Consider the following 19270-nt stretch of genomic DNA (forward strand, 5'->3'; position numbering starts at 1 on the left):
GTATGTTTTCCCAACATGAAAATGCAGGTGTAATCGACGGCTCTGTACCATAGCTCTGTACAGACGGGAAGATTTGGTTTCTGATCTTCCCCGTGTATTTCTGCTTCCATCTAGTGGTAGTTATGTAGAATACAATCCATGAACAAGAGAGATTTGTGCTTCCAAATCCCAAAAGCATATTAAATCGGGGAATCCTCGTCCAATGTATGCGTAGGCTGCACGCGCTATATGCAAACGTGTGCATGACTTGAAACTTTTCTCACATGATCATTATATCCGACACAGGAAGCTGTGAGAGAGGACGTGACAGTAGGGGAAATCATGTCGTCATTCATTTAGCATCAAATTCACGGTTAGTAATTATTAATTGTTCAGCCGTACCTTGTGTGTGGCTATGTCTGGCTAATTCGCTTTGTTTGTCTTCCAGCTACAGACACAGGGGATAGTATCCAGCGAACAAAATATACGGTGTATTCGCTTTTTAGAATAATACTATCAGGCGTCGGTCCCTGGGTTAACATTTAGCAATCAGAGGCAGCTGTTATTTGCAGTGAGAGTAACTGTACTTTACAGAACATAGGGACTTAGTACAAACCACTGGCATTCACGTCTGTCACTTTTTCCCCATGTCCCTCGCAACAGCTGTCAACCACCGGGTTATAAATATCCTTTAAAACAGGGGGCGGGAAACAAATCATAACTGTCTTCATTGAACCAGCCATTGATTAACGGTATTTTTCTGATAAGAAGGATTCCTTGCAGTGGGAGATTTTTTTCCTCCTAAGCAGAAGTAGTGAGGAGGCTGTACAGTTATTCTGCTTAACGCATTGAAATAGATGTAAATCACAGCCTGCGAGGTGAAGGGACTGGATCGGGACCAGAGCGACGCTGAAGGAATGCACCAGGGTGCCGTTTCTCGATAACGCCGGAGCTTGAAATTTCGAGCTGATTCAAAGTTATTGCTGCCATTCCATCGATCGCCGCATGCATTTACAAATGCCTTGCCTGAGAGCAGTCCTTAACTCTCCGGTTAAGAGTACATCATGGGAAGATGAAGAGAACATCACACTTAAGAGGGCATATATTATCTAAGCAGAGAGAAAGACAACGGGAATGCTCATGTTTATGAAAAAAGGGTAGTTGGAAATATTTAGAAGTAGAAGCAGACGGTTGATGTTCGGCAAGCTGAAGACAGCAATTAAAAAAATTAGAAAGATAAAATAAGTGATACGTCCCTGGCAACAACGAAAGAGCATAACTGTGGTAGAACAAAATCGCTCTTCCTGTGATCCAACTGAGCCTGGACTGGCATTCTAATCTGAGCCATCCTATTTTCCCAACTGACTCGTTGCTTAAAAAGAGTAAATTGTAATGCAAAATGAACCCATTTTCACAGTCGACTCTGCTTAAGACAGCAAAACTGTACAGCAAAGCAACTCATTTTCCCCATAGCTCCAACCTACCTGTAAGGCTAAACAAGTAATCTCTACTTCTGCCTCTCTACTTTAAACCATCCAGCTCCGTGTTAGAAATGAAAACAGTCTTTATTTGTCTCCTGGTATTTCTGTATAAATATTCCTTCCTCCCAGCCAAAACAATGCATGAGCTGTTCGGGTGATGAAATGAGAATGCGTGATCCAAATACCATCCATAGGCCATTGCTCTAATCGCACCCACAGTTTTCATAATACTCTGCGGAAGTTACTTACTGCATGGGAGAGTTTTTGGCCCCATTTCAATATTTCCGGCAGAGTTGCATAGCGCTCCACCGAAATTCAACCCGTTACCAAAGAAGTAGGTGAAATGGACGTTTGAAACCACGGTTGTACTATAGACCTCTGTTGGCGGGTACGATGCTGGCGGTCACCGGTTTTTCCTTTGAGAGCTAGTAGTTCAGAAACACCGCAGTAAAAACTGCGACTGCGTAGGAGGTCTGGGTGAAAAACAGATAAAATTTAATACACAATCCCCATTTTACAGTGGCAGACATTACATCATCAACAGTATCTGGGAAACTTCAGCAAAACTCGGAAAATTGCATTGTAAATAAAGGAGGAACTGTGCAAGATTATTCAACACTTTCTGCAGATATGGCTATTATTCTACTTTTTATCACCTTATCATCATATTCCTGTATACTGGTAACTAGATATATATGAGGACGGTGAAATTTTTATATAGTGTAGCCCGGGATTATACTTTATGCAATAAGTGGATAATGAATTCAACCAGACAAGATATATTTCGGTGCATTCAGGGCCAGTTTGCGTCACTGCCTAGGTACTGCGTGTCACTTTGGGGGGGGGACGTATCTCACGCACTTCATAAAGGCTCTGGACTGTCAATCACACGGACTTCATGACCATATTAGTGTTTGAGTTCTGCTGAAGTTCTCCAGATACTGTTGACGATCTAACCTTTGATCTAACATGGCCGCCCACAAGTGCACTTCCGTGGCTTCAAAATGCTGTTCACAAGGCCACAGAAAGTCAGCGGATGACATCACAGTCACATTGCCCATATTGTTTTTATAGTCTATGATACTTTCCCAACATGACTACGGTGACTTGCATGTAGACTGCGTTTCTGCATTCCGAAACAACCCTGTCCTTAATCTTAAATGAGTTCCACCGTACATTAAAGCTCTTCGGACAGTCCGTGTTACGTTAAGTAACGTTCCCCATTGCCTTCATGGGTTCATGGTTCATGTACACTACATGTACAGGGCCTCAAACCGTGACATGAAAACCTGAGGCCGGGGTTCATGTGGAGAGACGTCCCGCGGTCAGTAACAGAAACCTGTCTGCACCGGTGCTGACCGCCGACTCAACCAGAGCGACCGCAGGATCACGCGGTCGACCGGGGACCTGCTGTTTGCCTGGTCTGGCCTGGACATGAATGAACTCTACAATGACTGCACAGGACGCAAGGGCTCGAATCCACCTTTTACATGTGGAAAACCTTTTAGCACACGCTACCCTGCTGAGAAAGAACAGCTGAAGCTAGTTATAAAACAGGTTGGTAGCTGTTTGAACACTTCAGACCAGCACCATACTCAACATGGTTTGACCAGCTCAAGCTATGCTTTCAAACAGCTAGTCATTTCAAACTGGTCATAGCTGGATTTTATACCAGGGTGGACATGGTATTTGTTTTGCACCAACCATTGGTCGTGTTATTAGTTCCGCATGCGCTAAAAGGTTTAGCATGTGATTAATAAGTCAGGCTCTTTGCCTGGACTCTTCTAGTTTAGTGACTGCACAGGATATAAATTGTAGTCAGCAGGCTAGTGAAATGATTTGGATGTTCCGGCAATGCTGCAGACCAACAAACGTGCATATAGGTATTGTGATCTTGTTGTTTGCAGTACATTTGTAAGTCTCTCAGAACACAATGCTGTTGTGTGCTTGTGTATCTAAAACACACCACGGATGATGTTCTACTGTTCTGGCAGCAGTAGGCTGGGACAGGAGTCTCGGAGGGCCAGATGTCTCATCCCCAGGGCAGAGCAGTGTGCATGTACTTTGTTAACGGTGGAAAAGAGAAGCAAACCTTGTGTCGGTTGGAACACTTTGTGGCATTCCTGTATTCCCGCTGCCGGCCGTGTAATTAAACTCTCCTGTGTTCTGGCATGAACATCAGCTCTCTCTCATCAATAATTTACTCTGCTCATTATCTTGGACTTAGCTCATAGCGGAGAGTGCACGCATGCACACACACACAAACACACACACACGCACGCACGCACGCACGCACACACACACACGCACACGCACACACACACGCACACACACAGGCCACATGCACACACACACACGCACATGCACACACACACGCACACACACACGCACACACACAGGCCACATGCATGCACGCACACACACGCACACACACACACACGCACGCACACGCACACACACACACGCACGCACACAGGCCACACACACAAACACAGGAACACACACACACACAGGCACACATGAATGCACACACACACACACACGCACACATGCACGCACGCACACACGCACACACACACACGCACACGCACACGCACACGCACACACACACACACAGGCCACACACACGCACACGCACACACACACACACAAATACGCACACACACACGCACACGCACACAGGCCACACACAGGCCACACACACAAACACAGGAACACACACACACACACAGGCACACATGAATGCACACACACACACACACACACACACACACAGGCCACATGCACGCACACACACAAACACAGGAACACACACACACACAGGCACACATGAATGCACACACACACACACACACACACACACACAGGCCACATGCACGCACACACACACACACACACACACACACACACAGGCCACACACACGAACACAGGAACACGCATACACACACATACACAGGCCACACACACGAACACAGGAACACACACAGACACACACACACAGGCACACATGAATGCACACACACACACACACACACACACACACAGGAATACACACTGGACAGGCAGATTACAGTATCTAATTTCCGAAAGATTACAGGATTTTACCAATGGTTTGATGAGCATCATAACGTTATCTGCATTTTCATTACAGCTCTCAGACATGCAACTGCACAGTGAAAAACCCAATAACGGCTCTTTGTAACTTCAGTCCATGTTCCAGATTTGGGAGGGTTCCAGGTTTTACTCAGTGCTGTTATCCAGCTAACTCTGTAATCCTGCTTCGTGAAACAAGGCCCGGATGTCAATTCTAACAACTGGGCTTGTATTTATTTCTTCATTTAATGATTCATTTTAATCCTGTATTTAACCAGGAGAATGTGTTTCTGTTTTTCAGGATGCCCTGAGAGAAATGCTAAAGAAAGTGAGTGAGAGTGAGAAAAAAAATTGAGCCATTTCTTTTTCATGTAGGGACCCAAATTCATCTCCCCAGATACAAGCCAGCGGCTCTGCAAGTCTACAGTCGGCAGCTGAATACCCTGTCACTAGGCCACTAGCTTAAGCGCAGGACTTTCTACTGGAAGTGAACAGTGCCGTTGTACACTTCCTGTAGATTATCAGACACGGCAAGACTGTGCTATTTTATATACAGACCATACTGACCTGTAAGCACCAAAATACAGGGTTAAGTGACTTCACATTGGAGTGCCCATAGTTTGAATTATGTTTCCCTTCTCTTTCTCCCCCCCCACTCTATATATATGGAGAGATATATGAGAGAGATTATACTGTAATGGTTAATGCCACGTGTAATATGTATTCCGTGGTTGTACAATCGTTCTGAGTAAGTGCAAGAACTTAATGTCTGGTTCATGGATTTAATTGATATTTAGTGGATAATGAAATCTGTAAGAGAAATTTGTCATGATTTCTACCGTCAGCCAGACATAATATGCAGCTCAATTAAGCAGTACGTGCAAATGCGGAAAGTGCAGGTGCACTAATTACATTTAAATCAAGCACATTTAATCGTAGCAGTTTTACCAGTTATCCTCACCAGGTATAGAACATAATTCTGAAGAACAGCATCACAGGCTAACTACAGCACTTGCCTGCTGTTCAGTAATATTGCGTTTAACAAAAAAATGGGCAAAAATGATTGTCTCTGTGTATTAGCGAAGAGTGTGAATATTGAAACCTTTATATAGGCCATAAAATGAGTCCTTAATGGGTCAGAGCGACCATAGAAGTCGAAACACCAGACTGCTGGGTGACTGGTCATAATTGACACCACTTCAACGAGACAGACTGGTCTGAAATCAGGACCGTGCCACCGGCGACATCAGCTAGACAGCCCCTCAGGGTGGCACGTGATTGGTCACAGCATCACCGGAGGGAGAGATTTTTAGCAGGCAGCTGTGCAAAGTGTCGTCCTCCAACTTGGTGTCTGATAGAAACTGGACTGGAAGACCGAGGAGTAAAAACGACAGAGGCACTTCGGCTCTCTTCCAGACTGAGGGGGTGCTCAAAATAAGATACGCTTGCCCTCTCAAAATAAAGTTAATCTGAGCAATGAGCAGGTAAACGGTGGAATTCGGAACTTTCGGATGAAGTGTGGTCTTGGTATAATGGGCTCTCATTGTCTATGTTGATTTAATTTACAAATGTGGGTGCTTTGCTTCTGTTGCCGTCTTTGAGGACGGCTAAGCAACCGTTAAACTGAAGAACCGCAATGCCTAGTTCTAGCCTTAACTTTGGCCCAGTCGAAGCCATGGACAGTAGGCTCAGCCAAAGTCACAGACACTAACAAACTTATATTAACTTAGAACCAGCCCAAGCCTAAATTGACAGTGCTTTGGCTTGTCCCATGCTGATGGCTGACAAAGAGATTTTGCATGCTTGTTACCTCATTTTTTTATGCTCTAGTGAAACAGGAAGTGATGGAATGACACAATATAGTTCCTTTAGACTGAGGTTAACAAAATTGAAGTAGAATTGTATTGCCAATTTCACTTTGTTTGATTTTATATACAAAAATTGTCAAGGCTGCCAATTTTGGCACCTGTGTTTCTCATAAAAAATGAGATTACTAAATAAAAAACATTGGAACATGAGAGCAGATTTCCTGTATGTGTGAACATAAAATATAGATCATCATCAATGTTGTTTATTATATGCAGCCTTTTTTCTCCAGTGTTATTAAGGGTGCCAATAATTCTGGAGCGCACTGGATGTTGCGGCCACTGTTTGTTTAGGCCTTTAAGGCTCCATTATCCATGCAGCACGGAGAGGTCTCTTACACTCGGGAGTACAAAACGCCACTGGGCGGAGAAGGAAGATACAAACTCTTCTGCATATCAGTCGAGGTAGAAGAAAACTAGAGTGTTACAGACAGTCCAAAGGGCCATATGCGGTTAGCGCAGGTGGGTGAACCACAGAGGTTCTGCTTATCAGCAAAAAACAACGTATACACACTTAGTCTTTAGCCACATACTCACGCCATAGTTCATCTAAAGGACAGTGTTTTGTCCTCTTCTTCTTTCTCTTTTCATAATGTTATATAATAAGAAAAAAAGCATATACTCATATTAAACTTCCACAGAAACAGCTGGAGGTTTACAGAAGCACTTCAGGTCAGGATTAATTACCTGCAGGATTCAAATCTACAACCTCAGAGATGCATGCCCAATTCCCTAAACGCTACACTGCTACCCCAAACAAAAGCCACAAACCACCTAACAGACCTGGGGCAAACGCGTCATCTGGTGTATTGGAACCTATGAAATACTCAAAAAAGTGCCACTGGTTGGCTCAATTGCACCAGGCAAGATCAATCAAGGACCGAGAAGTATTAAGATCCAAAAACAATTGCGTATTTTGACCCAGGTCTGCCACCGCGTCTACCTTCTCCTCTGATGCTATTCCTCCCGTTTCGTTTCAATTAGGTGGGAAACTGCCTCTGGCAAACCCAGCATCTGTGTCTCTGCCAATGCGGATGCTGTCCTGAAAGGGTGAGCTCGCAGCGACGGTGAGCAAGTTGGGCTCAGAGACGTCAGCAATGCAGTCCAGGGGCTTAAGAGAAGGGTGAGTTAGCACAAGGAACATCACACTGGTCTGATGCTACAGTGTTCCCATCAACCAGATCCCAGAAACTCACCACAGAGGAAGCCACCCGACGTGATAAACGTGGGGATATTCAGAAAGGGCAGAGGCAGAAGAACTTGAGAACAGGAGTTGAGGAAAGTCTAGGAAGCCTGACTTAGACGGTTCATAGCTGTCCCGCTAAAGAACCTGTTTGAACCAGACAAAAAAACCTCTTTTAGGCAGAGCACAGAGACTGCCGTATTCTTACCCTCGAAATTCTGACCCTTTTATTATTTGCATGCCTTATTTTCAGGTTTGGGAAGAGATCCTGCACAGAGCTGGGCTGGTCAATTTCACTGTAATGGCGAAAGAATACTCCTCTCCCAGACATCACTGCCGCTGTCACTTCTCATAACATGAAAGGTAGTTACGCTGCTGGGCTGCCAGGAGCCCAGATATGGCTTGCTGTTGGGCACTTTTTCAACTTTTTCACATTACGCTGGAATAAAATAATATATATATTTATATACTCGGCTCCATCTCTTTTTTCAGTGGAACTTTCCAGAATTTTAGTCGCAGTGGAATGCAAGCTTATCTTTTATGCATCTAAACTTCATATATAACTAACACGACCATGTTAATCTTTGAAAACATCGATTATACAAGGAAACGGCACCTGCTGTTTCTCATGGCTTGCTGTTCCCTGCAGTCTTCAGACCGCCCAATTGGAGAGATCAAAAGGGGTTCGACATTCCACAAGAAGCAGAATCCTACGGTTGAGGACACATCCAGGAAGCGTCATCAGCTGCCTCTCGATATTCGTTATCCAGAAGCGTTTATGTTTCAGCTTAGCCTGTTGATGTAGGATAGCTAGCCCATGGTCTGTGTTCCCTGGGAATGAAATTCTATTAACGGAAAACCATTGCAGTCCAAGATTCTTATCTTAGCAGTCATTCCTCGAACTTGGAACTGTACTTCCCTCTAGGGTCCATCAGCACACTTGTCCCTGGTTATGGGTATGAACTTTGTTGTACCGGTTTGTTGCTCTGGATAAGAGCATCTCCCAAATGCCTGTAATATAATGTAATGTAATTCTGAGGTCGCCAATACAACCAGTTTCTACAGCACTATGAATTTCAATGTGAATTTTAAAGCGCTCCACTGACAATACTCCACACCATAAACATTCATAAAGGGTAGGATTTTTGTCCACATTTTCGCCCGGGATTTGCGCATCCACAAAGACCGATTCGGCACAATTCAATCCTCGCTACACGGAAAATGAATCATCAAACATCTCGAGTGGAAGGCATTTGCTCTCTTTGTCTCACTGTAGTTATGACAAAACATGAAACTTTTTCACACGCTCAGAGAAGAACACACATTGACGATTTCAGCAGTCCCATCCCATCTTGCGTGCATGTCCTGCTGTCCAAAGAACAACCGACTTCTACTTTGATTTTCCTCTTTTCCTCTCCTTTGTCCACCCTGTTTAATGTACAACAGCTTAACAACATTTCTTATTGAATTACACTTTCAATAATCCTGTTACTCATACCAATCTAATCTTCCTCTCCATGTCTGGCCTCTGGCTAGGACCACAGTCCCAGGCTTATTAGACATGACATTCAATAACACTAAGATCAATTAAATGTCCAATTTAATTGTTTCAATCTCGCAGGAATCCAGTTCTTATAAATCAAGTCATGTGCTATAATGCCTTGTCATGTCCAGTTTATATCAAGTGCAATATAACACAAGTTGGAAGATGAAAATTAAAAACACGCCGTGTTTCTTATTTTATTCTGGTAATGATTGGTATGTACTGTATAAAAGATAAGAGAACCAGTTCCATGAACATTGGCCCATTTTCAGAATGTGTTACTGCATTTCAAAGCTATGGTCCAGATTTAAAAAACATTTGTCCTTAACTTTTGGTAAGTTGAGAAATCATGGTAATTACCTCACTAAACGGTTGTGATGGACAAACATTATCATTGAGGTTATGGGCCTCTGATACTTGTACCTATATGGGTGTAATATGGCCTATATAACCATGGCATTCACTAAACAGCCTCTTTGTTGCGGGCGGGAGTTATGTTGACAGTATAAATGTATTTCAGGGCTCAAAAGTAACATTTTTTTCCAAGGAGCACATGTACTCTTAAGTTGAGAAATATAGGATCACGGTAATCTATTCCAATTAGTACATGTGCTCCAGAATTAGTTTCGCTGTTTACACGGGAATAAATGCTCCTAACATGGGAGCATTGTAGAGCCCTATATTTTTAACAGCGAAAGACGACATAATGTTTGAAATATTCCATTCAGCACCTCACAACAGCCATTTTCAACAATCGTATCGGCTCTAAATGTAATCGCCTACACCTTATCCCATAAGTGAACGGTTCACCGGGTTTGATCAAGACTAAAAAGGCTAAAAAACTTTTATTCATGTTATCCTTTTCATGCAAGTAGCAGCAGTTGGTAACATAACCTATGAGCGACAAGACAACGCCACTGTTTTGCCTGCCTTTGAAAACCAGAACAAACACTAGGAAATATGCAAATCGATTCAATCTCCTCGACTGCAGCTGTGCTCTCTACAAAATTATGTAAGATCCCTGCTGGCTTTAATTAAGAGCCATTTTTGTACAATTTCCTCTGCTTGAGAGATAAGAGTGAGGTCCTGTTTCTTCACAATTCTTTCTTGTTTAACGTGTTACATTGGCAGGTCAGTATTTACAAAATTTCAACAAGAAAGCCGCATTTAAATGTAGCTTAAAAGGGAAGCGAGGCGTGCTTGTAGGTCAGACGCATAACGGTATCGCATATCAAACAGAAAATAACTACGCAACATTTGAGGAGATCTATTTTTCCCGTTCAGGTCAGAGGAATGCAAAACATGCAGGTGTGAAGAAAGCAGAGATGCTTTGGTACAGTACATTTGGATCGGCATCAGTTACTAACCGCGGTCTCCATTAATCTATAATCATCTGAAAGTGTCACTCACGTCCAACCAGCAGCTGCAAGTGATTTACCTGGGCAATCACAGAAAAAGCAACAACGCAACCAGCACACGGAAATTGATAAGTCAGCCAAACATGAGTAAATGCAAACGGTTAGCTTTATATAACATCTCTAGCACATACCTTCAAGGACTGTGCACTGAAATTGCATTCAAATAAGACGGTTAATCTCCAGAACCTCTTACAAAGGACCAAAGTACACACCCAAGTTAAGCTGCATATGCAATTCCATACGCATCATAAACATCTCATTCGACTGCACACATTTGATGCCAAAGGAATAAAAAAAGGTAGACAACAGCGCGGCTTTAACTGACTTAAAAATTAAAAGAATAGATAACGGTGTATTCATTAGAATGCCAAATTCAATGCCACCATAATGCAAACAGTAGCTACCTTAGAAACTTTACAGTGCGATTCACAGTGAAATAGAATTAGCAGCTTTTATGGTCCTTGGTTTTGGCAAGAATGAGAGCAGATGCTGCATGGTTGGCCTTAAGGGGAGAAAAAACCAGCCCTGCTGAAAAAAACACCTCAAGCTCGGTTTTGAAACAGCTGGTAGCTAGTTGACCAGTTCAGACAAGCTCCCAGCTCGACATGGTTTAGCTGGTTGACCAGTTCAGACCAGCTCCCAGCTCGACATGGTTTAGCTGGTTCACCAGTTCAGACCAGCTCCCAGCTTCACATGGTTTGACCAGCTCAACCTATGTTTTTAAACCGACAGCTACCAGCACTGGCTGATTGAAGCACAGCTCATACCCAGCTAGACCAGCTTCATGACCAGCTTGACCATGCTGGTTAACCAGCTCATACCCAGCTAGACCAGCTTTATGACCAGCTTGACCATGCTGGTTAACCAGCTCATACCCAGCTAGACCAACTTATGACCAGCTTGACCATGCTGGTTAACCAGCTCATACCCAGCTAGACCAACTTATGACCAGCTTGACCATGCTGGTTAACCAGCTCATACCCAGCTAGACCAACTTATGACCAGCTTGACTATCTCAAATTTAAAGCTGGCATAGCAGGCATTTTACAGCAGGGAGATTTGAAATGTACATTCTGTACATTGGATATCCACGTTCACGTTCAATAGTAGTGTACAATTTGCCAAACTGCAGTAGGGACTGACTTCATGGGAAGCTACGCGGCTGTGACAAGCGCAGAGATGATGGGGGAAGACAGGAGGAACCAGTGGGAGACTCCAGCCTCTCCTCGTGTTTGACAGACCAAAAGGCGAGTGTCTGCCCGCACTAGTGTATCCTTCACATTTTTAGTCCTTTATAAGGAATAAAAGGGGCAGCTATGAAATATCTTTCAACTACATCTGCCAATAACACAAGCCCATGTCGAGTTACGATATACTTTATCTCTCGCTGTAATGGTCTGTTGTGACTAGTGAAAACATACGAGTGACTGCCCTCATCACATCACTTAAAGATTGGCTCCCTTCAGCCGTTTTTCCCAGGCGCCTCCGTACGAAAAATCGCTCATACATTTTTGTCATAATTCAATATCTCTTAGTACGGACCCTTTTCAATCTCGGCAGCTGAACTGAGATTGAAAAGGTAAGCCTATTTCATGGAACAGCGCAGTGACTTGTAGCATGTAAAATGCTATTTCTACCCAATGACAGGTAATTACAGTACCCACATTTTCAATAATTTGTGTCTGGGAAATGCACTCTGTTCTCAGTACCTTTTAGCAAATTGAAAGAAACAGACAGTTATTATTGGAAATATATTAGCATATTCCTTCTGTGTTAGTTACACACCATGGCACACATCATGATGGCAAAATCAACATTACCGAATGTTCCCCAAGTAAAATACTTTGTGAAGCTTCCAGGATTCGTGCCCTACATTTTTGCACTTTTTCAACCCGAACATGAAAAGTTTAAATATTTACATTTAAAAAGCTTCGCAGAACAGTTCCGAGGCGCGCCTTTCATTTCAATCTTAATTCATTTTTTAGGTCTCTGTCTTGTTTCTGTGTATCTCGTCTGACTGGGGTCCATCTAGAACAGGGGTCTCCATCTCCTATCTGAAAATAGCTGGTCTGGGTGCAGATTTTTGTTTTAACCCAGCACAACAACACCTGATTCTACACATGAAGGTCATGGGGCGACATTGGCTCAGGCGGTCAGAGCAGTCGTCTGGCAGTCAGAGGGTTGCCGGTTCGATTCCAGCATGAGTTGGTAGGTGCCTTGCATCGCAGCCCATTGCCATCGGTATATAAGTGTGCGTGAATGGGTGAATAAGAACCATCAATTTTGCAGTGCTTTGGGCGCTATAAATGCAGACCATTTACCATTTACATGTCATTTAGCCATTTCCACAAAGTCAGCTCACTTTAAGGTCCGATCTAAAGACTGACTTCAAGTGCCAGTTCAGTGCTGAGACAGAATGTGTGGATATACAGTACTGTTCAGAAATCTTAGGCACCCTAGACTTTATTATACATATGTTTATTTTTTTGTGTGTGTTAGTATAAAAGAACACATTTGAGATTTCCAAATATTCATTTTCCAAAAGATTTAATTTTAGAGACATTTTTGTATTTCATTGAAAAAGTTACATATTACTGTAAGCAATTGACTACGTTTTACATAAAAACTTGATCAAGGCTGTCTGAGATCAGAAGCAAGGAGCCAACCAAAGTCTGCAGAAGAACTGTGGCAAGTTCTCCAACATGCTTGGAACAACCTCCCTGCTGATTGTCTTATAGAACTGCAGGACAGCGTTAGCTATCTCAGAGAAGTGATGCAGTTTTAACGCCGAAGGGTGGTCACAAAAAATATTGATTTGATTCAGTTTTTAACTATTCTGCCAAATGACTAAAATGTAATGTAAAATGTATAGTACGTTTATTTAGGACCTTTCATTGAATTATTTTTGAAAGAATCTTATCTGTACATAATGTTATACAGGTGCACAGTACTGTAATTTCTTGGTCACCCAGGTAAAGCACTGGTCTCCGATGCCAAGCTGTAGCCTATCACCCGGTGGTCACAGATCACCTTCTGATGGTCCCGGTGCTTGGGACTGGAGTCCCGCAGGGTGACCCAAAATTGACCAGGAAGGGAGATTTTCAGCTGGCTGTGCCTCCCCATCTGTCTCCAACTCGGAGGGAACCGATATGATGGAGCTCATTACATTACATTACAGTCATTTAGCAGACACTCTTATCCAGAGCGACGTACAATTAAGTGCAAATCAGAACCAGGGACAAGTGCGTTGAAGACCCTAGAGGAAAGTACAATTCCAAGTCCTAGAGTGATCGCATAGATAAAAACATATACTTAGATAAAACCCTTGAAGAGTACATCAACTAGCATACAACAGCTGGCAGCTAGAATATCCGGAATACTAAAATAATTACACAATGAATTAATACACAAGTGCAATTAGTTCCTCCGGGAGATGGTTCCTGCTGCCCATCCACTACAGCACAGAGACCCTCAGCAGAACAGCTACAGAGACCCTCAGCAGAACAGCACAGAGACCCTCAGCAGAACAGCTACAGAGACCCTCAGCAGAACAGCTACAGAGACCCTCAGCAGAACAGCTACAGAGACCCTCAGCAGAACAGCTACAGAGACCCTCAGCAGAACAGCTACAGAGACCCTCAGCAGAACAGCTACAGAGACCCTCAGCAGAACAGCTACAGAGACCCTCAGCAGAACAGCTACAGAGACCCTCAGCAGAACAGCTACAGAGACCCTCAACAGAACAGCTAGCAGAGACCCTCAGCAGAACAGCTACAGAGACCCTCAGCAGAACAGCTACAGAGACCCTCAGCAGAACAGCTACAGAGACCCTCAGCAGAACAGCTACAGAGACCCTCAGCAGAACAGCTACAGAGACCCTCAACAGAACAGCTAGCAGAGACCCTCAGCAGAACAGCTAGAGACACCCTCAACAGAACAACTACAGAGACCCTCAACAGAACAACTACACAGAGACCCTCAGAAGAACAGCTACACAGAGACCCACAGAAGAACAGCTACACAGAGACCCACAGAAGAACAGCTACACAGAGACCCTCAGTCAGGCAATGGAGCAGTAGATTGAAGCCTGAGAAGCAGCTCATACATTAGAGGAGGCCTTGTCTTCACCATCCAAAAGACAAAACAGAACTGGCCATCAGACCTGGGTCAAATACGTAATTGTTTTGGATTCAAATACTATTCTATGCTTTCCTGCGCTTGGCTGGTATATTGGAACCTTTGAAATACTCTCAGAAAGTGCAAGCCCCACCTCCTGGTCCTCTTGGTTGGCAAAATCAAATTGAGCACAGAAAAGTATTTGAATCCAAATCAATTACGTCTATGACCCAAGTCTTCTGGCTATTTCATAGGATAAGAAATGTAAAATAGTTTATAAAAATGGCTGAAAAAAGACCAGCAGACACTCTGGTATTGCCAGGTCCTGTTAGATACATAGAGAGACTATGGCAGGTTTGGAAGCCATGGCAGTTAGGATGTGGTTCATCCATGTTGCTTGTGGCTTCTGTCAGGTTCCGAGCAACAGACACATGCTGAGTTTAGTGATTGCTGACCACCTCTAGTGGTCAATACTGGTACTCCAAGGCAAGTCCAGACTTGTTTTCCACACAAAGGGTACTTCCCTCCTCTGTCGTACACCAATTATTTCACTTTCTCTTCCAGGACAAACAAAGCATTCTCACATGCTGACAACTGATTCCTGTTTTTTTTTTGTAGTTGGTTTCCAGGTTATCGATTTTCTTTCACAGACGCGACTCGTTCAAAAGAGCAGCACGGGACCGTGACCCTGGCGAGATCTCGGCCGGACGGACAAAGTCTTCGACGAAGTCTCCCCGCGCCGGGACAAATGAGAGCACGGCTCGGGCTGCTCCTTCCGTCACGCGGCCAATCGGGCGCTGAGGCCTGCTGTCTGTGCCGAGGCCAGGCTCTGGGGGAACTGAAACCGTCTGAAGCCGAAGCTCTGCGGTTCACAGGCCTGCAGAAGGCCGGGCCGGTTACAGCCGGAGCGAAAGAGGGCTCCCACGCCATTAGCAAACCACAGAAAGCATTGGGGGAGGGCGCCAGTTTCGGAGTTAGACTTTGGACCCGGAGTCTGTTTCGTTGGTGTAAACAGGGCAGTACACAGACATTTTGCAGGGCAGGGGCTCAAAAAAAAAAAAAGGCCACTCACCCCACCGACTATTCCCACCCTGATGCCACCACACCACCACCTTCAATAATCACACACTATGTTCATAACATGGGACCTGTTTAAATTCCACTGAAACACATTACTCCATGAAGAAACCACAGATTTGATGCAGGAATGCAAGTCAGTCAGTGTAAGCAATGCGGTCAGCCAGTGTTCGGCTGTTTCGGCCAATTCAGTCACATCAGTGGTTTCTTTGAGAAAGAAAGTTAGGAAGGATGCAATTTAATGGCATTTACACTAGCTGGCCTGATCCGTGAGAGGAGGGAGCTGCTGGCCGGGGCTGCAGCCAGCAGAGCAGATGATCAAAATTAATGACTGCCATGTTTATCCCAAACACAGACTAAAAGCCTAGACCTGGACCAAAATGTCAACATAGAGTCGCGCTGACCTGGGACCTGTTTTACCTTTCGTGATAAGTAATGCTGTAGGGGCGGCCTGTAGCGTAGTGGTTAAGGTAAATGACTGGGACACGCAAGGTCGGTGGTTCTAATCCCCGGTGTAGCCACAATAAGATCCGCACAGCCGTTGGGCCCTTGAGCAAGGCCCTTAACCCTGCATTGCTCCAGGGGAGGATTGTCTCCTGCTTAGTCTAATCAACTGTACGTCGCTCTGGATAAGAGCGTCTGCCAAATGCCAATAATGTAATGTAATGTAATGCTAAGATTCTAGATCAGCAGTCCTACTCTGACATGCTTGATACATAAGCCCCCTGAATTTAGGGGTTTCAAAACTGCCTTCTGTTTTCATGTTCTGTATCATTTTGTTACACTGCATATATTTTATAAATGAGACGTACGGTACAAGTACTGAACTAGTTTGATTTTAGCAACATGTTTTTGAGCATCACGCAGAGGAAAAGAAACCACAGTATTATATTCAAAAACATACACACACACACAAACGCACACAAACGCACACAAACACACACACAACTAAAACACACTCTTATATGTATGCATATGGCTGAAGAACTGATCCAGGGTTGGGGTGGTGAGAGGTATTCTGCTTTTCATTGGAGACAGGTGCATTCGCCTCTAGCAGTGTTTACGGTGCTTCTTATTTCCCAATCAAATTTGATTGATTGATTGTTTGAAACAATTAAACAACACTTGATTTAAGTGTTGTTTAATCGTGATTTCATAATTAAAACAGTGCCACCTGAGTGCTATCGCTCACTGTAACCGAACTGGGGCTGGGGATGCGGTGCTTTTTGTTGTATTCGGAATGTCGGAAGATGCGACGTTGATTGATTGATTGAGACAAAACCATTTGTAAAGGGGGGGGGGGGTCAGTTGGAGAGCAGAGTACTTTTTAAATTGATATGGTACATTCTTTGTGGATACTACTATACATTTCCCTCTTTTTATGTGATAGAATATCAATAACAAAGAAAGCAAAAAAAAGTACAATTAACAGCAGCCAAAAAATGGCCCTTTTCGACTCTGAGGGCGAAAGGCCAGGGGCTCAACCCCCCCAGGGCCCGATCTGTGTCCATGCCTACCCCCCCAGGGCCAGATCAGTGTACGTGCCTACCCCCCCCAGGGCCAGATCTGTGTACGTGCCTGGGCGTACAGTAAACAAAAAGCCGCAGAACAGGTCGTGTCTGCCACTCGCCACTCGTCATTCCGGACCTTTCCGTTCAGGAGGCTTCTCGGCCCGTTCGTCGAGTCAGTTTATTTGCTTCCGTTCATTCGTAACTACGTTTGTTTACTCGGTATACACGCCAGCTCCCTCTCATGTCCATCTCAATGGGGTTTCCTGGTAAAGTAAAGGTTAATAAATAAATAAATACATTCCGTATGACGGAGGACCTCGGCGCCCGCGGGAGATGACAGAAAACAACGAGACTTGATTAACGCCCTTCTCTCCTGACGTCTCGTTTGTTGTACAAACTCGGAGCCTGGCTGTGCGACAGCCCCAGCGTTTGATGCATAGCCGTGGTCTCCTAGCGCCCCCGATAATGAACAATATTTGGATGATATAATATGCCCCGCGCATCGCCTCCCTAATTGTGACCATCTGCCCCGGATCGGCGTGTCGGGGAGGTTTGGGGCCCCGTTCCTCACTACATTACCCCCCCCCGTCACATATGTCCCCTGTCAACGTCTGTGTCCCTCGTTTTTCTTCATTTAAAGCAGGGGTGCGCAGCAAGGGCCAATCCGTTTCAGGATTTTGTGCCAACTTCTGGTCTTAATTATTTCATTGACTCAATCATATCTTATCTGACATGTGTATGAGTACCGGCTACAGCTGCAGACTGCAAGTGTATCCTAATGATTTTACTGTGCTCAAGTACAGGCTTGAACCAGGGTAATTCATAGAGCTGTCAGCAAATGAAAAACAAGGCAATTGGTTGGAGCAAAAACCAGTACGCAGACCGGCCCTCGAGGACCGGAGTTGTGCACCCCTGATTTAAAGGCAGGGATTATCAAATCTGGCCCTCGCATCCAAGTCCAGCCCTGGTTTTCTTTTCTCCTGGGTAGTTAACCGACCAATTAGTGCTACTGATTGGCCAGCCTGTCTTCTCACCTGACTCCCAGGTAAAGGGAAGGTGGAAAACCAGCAGTTCTCAACCCTCGAGGATCATGATTTCAGGCGTAAGATTAGAAATACACTCAGTGAACACTTTATTAAGTAGGCTTGTACACCAGCTTGCTAATGTATTTAGGCAATCACGTGGCAGCAACTAAATTCATAAAAGCATGCAGACGTGGTCAAGAGGTTCAACTGCTTCAGACCAAATGTCAGAATGGGGAAAAATGTGATCTTAGTGACTTTGACTGTGGAATGATTGTTGGTGACAGACAGGGTGGTTTGAGTATCTCCGATACTGCTGACCTCCTGGGATTTTAACGCACAACAGTCTGCAGAGGAGAAGGGCCAGACTGAACGTAGCTAACAGGAAGCAAATAGCCACGCGTTACAACAGTGGCATGCAGAACAGCATCTCTGAACACACAACCCGTGAAACCTCTCAGTGGATAGGCTACAGCAGCAGAAGACTTAAGTCTAATAAAGAAGTCTAATAAACACTGAATAAAGTGCTCGCTGAGTGTATGTGCAGAAAGTTTTAAAAAGAACACGGATGTAAAAATCACGACTGGTAATTGAAGGCAATTCTAGTTCAAGGGAGCCAAAAACAGAGTTTACCATCTGGCACAGAATAGCTCATTAGAAGTGTCTGGCCTCGTCAACAAGCCGTAAAACACAGAAGCCTTCACACGGCAGCGATACACAACAGAGCACTAGATAAATGTGCAAATATTTAGCGTGGTAATGTTACGTACGCATGTACGCCTTCTCATGCTCGAAGGAGCGACTTTGGATTTGCTCAAAGCGCATTTTGACGTGACATTTATCTTCGTGTCACTCTTTGCATGAATGACTGTGCCAGGCTATTTTAGTTCAGTAACACACACTGCAAAGCCTTCCAGAGTTACCCCCTGAACAATAGCCTGTAGAGGGGGAGGGGGGTGAGAGGTTGAGCAGTGGCATTCG

General features: G+C 44.4%; 1 protein-coding gene across 1 annotated transcript in view; it reads right to left on the reverse strand.

The window, feature by feature from the left end:
• Positions 1-19270, reverse strand: part of ccser1 (coiled-coil serine-rich protein 1) — a 138669-nt gene that overhangs the window by 104628 nt on the left and 14771 nt on the right. The gene's annotated exons all lie outside the window — the stretch shown is intronic.

This window comes from Conger conger, chromosome 11, assembly GCF_963514075.1.
Source record: "Conger conger chromosome 11, fConCon1.1, whole genome shotgun sequence".
NCBI classification, from domain to species: Eukaryota; Metazoa; Chordata; class Actinopteri; order Anguilliformes; family Congridae; genus Conger; species Conger conger.